Raw genomic sequence first — 9,018 nt, forward strand, 5'->3', positions numbered from 1 at the left:
CACACTCTACCTGGACCATGGACCAGTGTGTGATTTTGGTGTGCAAGTCTCTCAAGAACACATACTTTGCTCATTGTTGCCTTTCCTGAAAATTGATGACACAATATAATATAACAAACAAAGAGAACCAATGATAAAAAAAATTAATTAATATGAATAATATTAACAATATTGTGATTACTTGACCAAGGACATTCACCAATTCCATGTTACATTATTGAAATTGCCAAAATTGCAATACCTGAGGATCATGCTGCATAAAGTCCCTCTGTAGCTCTAAGATAATGAACTAACCCTATGGGTTGTGTAACGACAACCTAATGTGTGATAGTGATAGATTACATGAGAGAGAGATGATGCATACAAAAAGATTACACACTGGTTCAGATAGAGTGGGCTTTGGTCTGAGGTGAGTGAAAAGAAGTCTCGGCCAAACAACTTTTGGAGTCCATACCTTGTGAATACCAAGTAAACATTTGTTTGTCAATACTTGGTGTTGGCAGACATCTAAGTGGATACAATTTTTGTAAGTTTCATATTTTAGATTTCAGGTGATAGAAATAATTGCAAATGAAGTAAACATTATAAACTCTTGGCAAATAACTGTGTAAGTAGCAGCTATCCTCTAAGTTATCTTAGATAATTCATTTTTTGCTGGTAGAGGCATCAGTTAGGACTTGATACATGAGTCTTCTAAATTTCTATTTTCTACCATATTTTTTGTAGTCTCCATAAATAAAATGAATCTAAATTTCAATTTTGTACATTCTTACTTGAGGTATGCAGAGCCATTATCTTCATCAAGGAAGGATTTATTGTAAAAACAGTTCATAATGAAATGAAATAAAAGGATAAGAACTTACGATCAATATTTTCTTCCATTAGGATATTTGGGTGAAACACATTCAAAACTCAGTCAAAGTCACCAAATCAATGACACCCCTTTTACAGACATCAAAAAGGTCAAATATCTTAGGCCAGTATCATGTAAATTTGACTGATGGAAATAGTTCTTAAAGAACAATATAATAGTGATGAAATTCAAATGAGTATAGTTGTTAGCATATGCATGCTCGATTAGTGAAAAAAATTCTTCCCTCTGATTCCTAAATAATGCTAGCTGGAATTCTTTCTGTGTAATATAAAATTTTATGTCCATAAAATTTTAGTTCTCAATGGCAGCTCCACATGGCAGAGCTTCAGCTCATTTTTAAAGCTAAGCCAGAGCTCAAGACCAAGAATGGAAATTTGACTTGGATATACATATAATCAATTTGTTTAGAGACTTTCAATTAGGTTGAAATAAAAAATGCTCAGTGAACTGAATTGTAACCATGTGCTGGTGGCCAGGGAATCAACTGGATCAATTAGATCATCAAAACACATTACCTGCTGGTGTGCCATGGTGTCACCTTTCGTGCCTTTCTTGTAAGCATAAGAAACAATGATTGGATGGTTGCAAAAATGTTGGTTGTTCATGGCCTGAAAATATAGTAGAGAAAGTAGCATGAAACAAATGCCAGACAACCAGAACCATTGTGAATTGAAATACAGGAAATCAATGTGATGATTCCATTACCTTTACTGCTTGATCAGATAATTCAAAGGACTCATGGACTATAGAATTTCCAGTTTTAGAATCTCGCATTATCTTTGACAAAAGAAAAAGAATATTCACATTTAAGCGGATTGTTGAAGTCCATCTGGGGATTCACGATGACCCTTTTAAGCAGTCTTCATAAGTAGGCTCCCAATACAAACAATAATTCTGAACACCATAGAAAGCAACCACTGAACCTGAAATGGTGTTTGAAAATGGAAAAGTAAGTCATTTTTTAGGCTTTAGAATTTACAAAGAGCATCCATGACACAATAGGAAATTAATTTAAATACCACTTGCATCCAATTCTAAAAATTGCAAATAAATCACAAGGAAATGTGATTTTATTTCACAATTATGATATTATACTTTGAAGAGAGCATGACAGAAGTGGAAGGACTCACCTGAAGAGCCATTACTCACGTGATAAATTGTGCCATATGATGTGCATCTACTGGGATAGCATTTATTGTCTTATAGACATGAGCTACAACTGCAACCATATTAATTGTCAGCTGCTAGAGAGCAAAGTGGCAAGATACAGCACAGGAGTACCAAGAGCCTACATATATATTAACAAATCCCTGTCCAATAATAAAATGAGAAGATAAAACAGACATGAACAAGCATTCATGAACTTGAAAGGAGACACACTTCTCTCCATACAAATAACTGCAAAAAATAACTACAATAAATAGAACATGAGTTACTTTTGTAAAATAAAAGAAAAGAAATGCACAGAATGAAAATCACAACGTCGTGATCAACCATCATCTCATCGAGCTGCTGGAACCCAACCTTGGGCTTCCATTTGAGCACCTTCCTCGCCCTGGTGGAGTCCACCTAGAGGCTGTCGACCTCTGCAAGGGGAAGTACTTCTTGTCAATGACCACATGATCCTTCCAGTTGAGTCCAGCGTAGCCTAAGGTGACTGCAAGAACTCCTAGACAGTGGGATTCCTCAGTGGCGATGACGTAGAGAATGTAGAAACAATGGTGTCACAGTCGCAAACTTCAGATTCATCACTGCTTTTCGAAACAAGCACGACCACCTCTTCTTCTGCAGTTTCATTTAAATATCTTTTAGCATATTCAACACATTTTTTATCACACGATCACCTCTTCTTCTGTAGTTTCATTTAAATATCTTTTAGCATATTCAGCACATTTTTTATCACACGAACAGATTCATCCACCTCATCAGGTGTGGTTGAATCCATCTTTAAAAGTTTCACTTCATCAAAACCTCTCGCCATTGGTAGGAAGAAAAAGCGGAGGCAAAAGACAGGACCTCTGTTCACACGCACCTTCTAGAAGACGTGAAGGCGTCTTAGTCGTCCTCCATCCTGCGCGCAGCAGCTGGCTCTGAGTCATCTTTGTCGTCGCCAAAACCATCCTTGGAGTAGGGGCTAGGGATGGGTAGGAGACATCGATGGCACTCCAGTCGGTGTCGTAGAGCACGGAGATGGGGCACACATGGAGTAGGATGACAGCGTCCCCAGAGCGACATCCCAGACCAATGCGACACCATCGCTGGCGCATTTGCCTCCTCTACCGCCCCACTGATGCGTCCCCAGACGGAATGGAGCAAGCATCACTCATGAGTATTGGGAGGAGAGAGTGGCGGAGACCCTGGCGACAAGAGCGATGAGTCCTCTTGCCGCAGGCCACGATGGAGGGGAGCATGAAGTAGATCTGCCCCACACCGCCTGGACCCGACCTCTCGAACCCCATCCTGTCCGTGTCACATAGGAACCTGTCGCCGTCATGGGATCTAGGGATCATGTCGATGAACCAAGTGCATGGGTCGGGACCAGCGATCCGTGTGGATAGAAAGGATCCCAGCTCCATGGCGAGTGATCCAAGACGAAGAGGAGAGAATAAACGCATGGATCTTGGCATGGGCATACCTGATTTCGATCAGAGTGGGCGGGATCAGCGATCGGAGCGGAGGCAGAGATTGGGAATAACAGAACAAATCAGGTACTCTGGAGGCCAGTCGTTGAGAGAGACGATAGAGGAGAGCGTGCAGTTGTGAATCATCTAGGCTCCTTAGTGATGTTTTGGTAATTAATGACAATTATTTGTGGACTAATAGTTCTTAGAGAAATAAGAATGCAGGTTGAACCATAGAGAACAGAAAAAATCTTGGAGACTTATAAGCATTGGTTGTGGATTAAGTGAAGGCAAAGGTATAACATAGGTTCTTCTTTTTGCTGGTCTCCAGGAGTTTAGAGAAGATATTTGACCGGATTAGTAGGCTAGATGGTCATACTATTAAGAGGGGTCAATGACTTTGGTCTGTGTAAAACTTAGTGCCTTATAGAGCATCAAGTAGTTGCATTTGCATGAGGTCTAACAGCGCTTCCGGTTTCGAGAGTTAAAAATCTTTTCGAAAGCGTGTTTGAAAAGTTGCTAAGTCATGGGGTTGGTGGACCGTCCGGGCCAAGTGGCCGGACCGTCTGTGATCTATCCAGAGGGGTCCGAAGTATGTTTACTTCGGACTGGTCCTGTATGTTTGTACTGCGGACCGTCCGGGCCTTGGTGCCGGACCGTCCGCAGTCCTGACCAGAGAGGGTCGCCCTCTGCATAGTCCCTGTATAATTGTGCGGACTGTCCGACCAGAGTCGGAGGACCGTCCGCAGGTGCCAAATTGGTTTGGGCAGGGACTGTGTGTTTTTGGGCACTTGTACTACGAACTGTCCGGGGCCTGAGCCCGGACAGTACTAACTCCCAGGTCGCGGACCGTCCGGCCTTGTATGGCAGACAGTCCGCGTGTGTTAGCTCAACATAGTCAGAGCTCTGGTGCTCCATGTTGCCAGGTCTCGGACGGTCCGACCAAGGTTGGCAGACTGTCTGGACTTCGCTTTTTCTGGCAGCTCTGACAGATTTCAAACGAGAAAACTAGTCATTACTTGTACGGCGGACTGTCCGGCCTAAGGGCGCGGACCGTCCGCGTGTGCGTAGAAATTGTGCTAGTTGCACATAACGGTTAGAATTGTGAGGTGGGCTATAAATAGAAGGGGAGCTCGTGTGTGAGGGCTCTCTTGGCCATTCCTTGCACACATTGAGCTCATTTGTGATCCTCCCACTCTATCTCTCACACTCCTTGCTTGAGATTGCATTATAGTGAGAGATTGAGAGCTCCTAGTGCATTTGCATCCATTAGTGATTCTTGAGGCACTAGGTGGTACACCGGGCAAGAGTCATCGGCTTGTTACTCTTGGAGGTTGCCACCTCCTAGACGGCTCGGGTGTTGTCTCCGTCAAGCTCTCCAAGAAGATTGTGGAGAAGCCGCGGTGTCGATTGTGAGGGGTTCGTGCCTACCTCGCCGGAGCGGCAAAGGCGACACTAGTGGAAACGAGGTATTGAGTGATTTCTTGTCCACTTGTCTCAAAGATCAAGTCGCATCTTGATAGAGGAGCAAGTGAGAGCTTGAAGTCCACCTCAACGTGGATTAGGGGTGATCGGCAAATCACCGATACCACGGGATAAAATCCGGTGTCTTTTTCTTCTCGCATTACTTATTACCGTGCATGTAATTAGTATTTCCTGTATTGTCTTTCTTGTATACAATTACCATAGTTGTTTCGCATAGATTGCTTACTTGTTGTACTAGAGAATTTATACCTCTTGTCATATTGATTAAATTTCTCTAGTGTTTTTTATTTTAGTCAAAACCGTCTATTTACCCCCCTCTAGCCGGTGTCCTAGATCCTACAAGTGGTATCAGAGCCGAGGACTCCATTGTTTGTGGATCTAATCATCTCGGAGTTGGACAAAATGGCTAGTAACAACAATGTGCACATTGGGAAGCCACCACATTTTGATGGGAGTAACTATGACTATTGGAAAATAAGAATGCCAATGCATCTTAGAGCAATGGGTGGAAAAATTTGGCCAATTGTCAAGGATGGGTTTGTTGTGTTGAAACAAGATGAACCATCAACTAGTGACAATGAAAACATTCTTACAAATGATCAAGCCATGAATGTATTCTATGATGCTCTTGACATAAATGAGTTCAACCGTATCAAGAATCTCACAACTGCTCATGAGATTTAGATTAAGATAATGGAAATTCATGAAGGAACTACAATTGTGAAGAGTGCAAAGCTATATGTGTGCAAAGGAAAATTTGAGCAAATCATTATGAAAGAAGAAGAAAGTGTATCCGATATGTTCAACCAGTTAAATGAGATAGTGAATGAGCTCAAGGGACTTGGTTTTTATGTACCAGATGTGGATTTCACTCATAAGTTCCTTAGATCCCTTCGGGAAAAGTATGAGACTATTGTGACCATGCTAGTAAGAAGTGATTTATCTACAACTTCTCTAACCAAAGTTTTGGGAGAAATTCTTACTCAAGATATATTCAAGAAATCTCAAGCCGATGCTATAAGTTTGGCAAAGAAAGTGAAGAATGAATCAATCGCTCTCAAAGCTAAAGCTTTTAAGGCAATTGAAAAAGAAGATAGTGATGATGAAGAAAATGAAAGTGAGAGTGATGGAGATATGGCTCTATTTGTAAAGAAATTCAACAAATTCTTGAAGAAAAAGAGGGGTCAACCTAGAAGAGGCCAAACATCAAGAAGAAATGCTTTCAATGATAGAAAGTGATTTGAGTGTGGGGAACCCGGTCACATCGCCATGAATTGCCCTAACAAGAAGAAGAAGGGCAAAGATGGAGATGATAAGAAGAAGAAGAAATTATCCAATAACAAGAAAGATGGCAAAGCCTACCTAGTTGAATGGGATTCGGATGATAGCTCGGATGATGATGATGACACCTCATCCAAGCTTAATGTCGGAATTGCCATCAAGGAAGCCCCTTCACTTTTCTCATCCCCTCATTGTCTCATGGCAAAGGGAGATGCTAAGGTAAAAATCATAACCGGTTTAAATAATGTAGATCATGATGATGATGTTGATGATGATGGATATTCATATGATGATCTTGTTAGAATATTATGTGAGGCCGATGACTACATGCACAAAGAAAAAGAAAAGTTTAAGACCTTGAAGGAATTGTATAAAAACCTCCAAGTGTATTTTGAGGAGCTCAAGACCTCTCACAACAATCTAAAATAGAATTGTGAGAAGCTTGTGGAAGCTCAAAACTCATCTATCGTGCATGAAGTTGTGGTGGTCACCGAGGATGTTGGAGTCACTTTTGACTTACTTGATAGTCCTACAAGTGGACCACAACCTACTAACTCTATTTGTAATAATTGCAAAATTTCTCTTGTGAATGATAATATTGCTCGTGATGAATCACAAATCATTGTTGAGAATGAAGTATTAGTAGAGAGAGTGAATGCTCTAACCCATGATCTAGAGAAGGCATATGGTGGAAAGGCTAAATTGGATTTCATATTGGGAAGTCAACGGTGCTCACTTAATCGTGAGGGTCTTGTATATGTTCCCAAGAAAGGAAAGAATGCTTTTGTAAAGCAAAATACATTGTTTGTGAAAGAATGTGACAAAGTGTGTCACAAATGTCACAAGGAGAGACATATCAAGAAGAATTGTCCTAAGCTCAAGAATATATCCTCCGCTTGTTTTGAGCATTGTTATGTTCTTTCTCATAATGCAAAAGGTGTTCATGCTAAATTTGTTGGTACTTCAATTGTTGGCAATAAGAAGAAAGCCATTTGGGTGCCAAAGACCTTGGTCACTAACGTCCAAGGACCCAAGCAAGTTTGGGTACCTAAAAGAGATTGATTTCCTTTTGTAGGTGAACTACAAGGCGGGAGAGAATCATTGGGTGTTGGATAGTGGATGCACTCAACACATGACCGGAGAAATGAAAATGTTCACCTAAATGAGTGTGGAAGATTTCTCAAGTTATGATAGTATCACATTTGGAGATAATCGCAAAGGAAAGGTTAAAGGTTTGGGTAAAATTGCTATTTTGAATGATCATTCCTTATCAAATGTGCTCTTGGTTGAGTCTTTGAATTTTAATTTACTATCCGTAGCTCAATTATGTGATTTAGGATTTAGTTGCAATTTTACCGTTGATGATGTTATTATCTCTAGTGTTGATGGTAGCAATCTTAAGTTTAAAGGCTTTAGATATGAAAATCTTTATCTTGTTGATTTCTCATCTAGTGAGGCAAAGCTCACAACTTGCTTACTCTCAAAGGCTTCACTAGATTGGTTATGGCATAGAAGACTTGGTCATGTTGGAATGAATCAACTCAATTGTTTAACCAAACATGACTTAGTCCGTGGCTTGAAAGGTGTGAAATTTGAGAAGAACAAATTGTGTAGCTCTTGTCAAGCCAGGAAGCAAGTGGCAAATATTCATCCAAATAAGAGTCAAATATCTACTCATCGGCCTTTGGAATTACTTCACATGGACTTATTTGGACCAACATCTTTTGTGAGTATTGGTGGTAATTCCTATTGCCTTGTGATTGTGGATGATTATTCTAGATTCACTTGGGTTTATTTTCTTCGGGATAAATCTAATGTGTTTGAAACATTCAAGTCATTTGCTATATTGGCTCAAAACCAATTTGATTTTGATATCAAGAAAGTTAGAAGTGATAATGGGTCGGAATTCAAAAATGCAAGAATTGATGAATATTGTGATGACAAGGGTATTAAACATGAATTTTCTTCCAAATATACTCCGGAACAAAATGGTATTGTTGAAAGGAAGAATAGGACTCTCATTGATATGGCTAGGTCTATGCTAGCGGAATATAATGTGTCGGATTCTTATTGGACCAAAGCCATAAACACCGCTTGTCACACATCAAATAGGCTATATTGTCATAAGCTCTTGAAGAAAACTCCCTATGAATTGCTCATTGGTAGAAAGCCAAATATCTCATATTTTAGAGTATTCGGTTACAAATGCTATATTTTGAGAAAGGGAAGCCAGCTCTCTAAATTTGAGAAGAAATGTGATGAGGGTTTTCTACTTGGATATTCATCAAATAGCAAGGCTTATAGAGTTTTCAACAAGACTCATGATATTATTGAAGAAGCATATGATGTTGAGTTTGATGAAACTAATGGGTCTCAAGATGAAAGCGATAATTTTGATGATGTTGGTGGAACTCAATTGAGAAATGCTATGAAAATAATTGCTATTGGTGAAATAAAGCCAAAAGAAGATGATGATGATAATAGTGTGGTTGTCATTCCATCCTCTTCAACCCTAAATGAAGAAAATCACCAAAGCCAACAAAATGATGAAGTTGTGGATGCTCATGATCAAGATACTTCAAGTCATTCGGTCCCTCCTCATGCTTCAACTAGTAATTCTCAAATGGTATCAAGAATCCATCATTCTATTATGAAGGATCAGCCAATTGATCAAATTGTGGGCGACATTAGTAAGGGTGTTCAAACTCGCTCTCGTATAGCTTCATTTTGTGAACATTTCTCTTTTGTATCTTGTAT

This window comes from Zea mays, chromosome 7, assembly GCF_902167145.1.
Source record: "Zea mays cultivar B73 chromosome 7, Zm-B73-REFERENCE-NAM-5.0, whole genome shotgun sequence".
Taxonomy (NCBI): Eukaryota; Viridiplantae; Streptophyta; class Magnoliopsida; order Poales; family Poaceae; genus Zea; species Zea mays.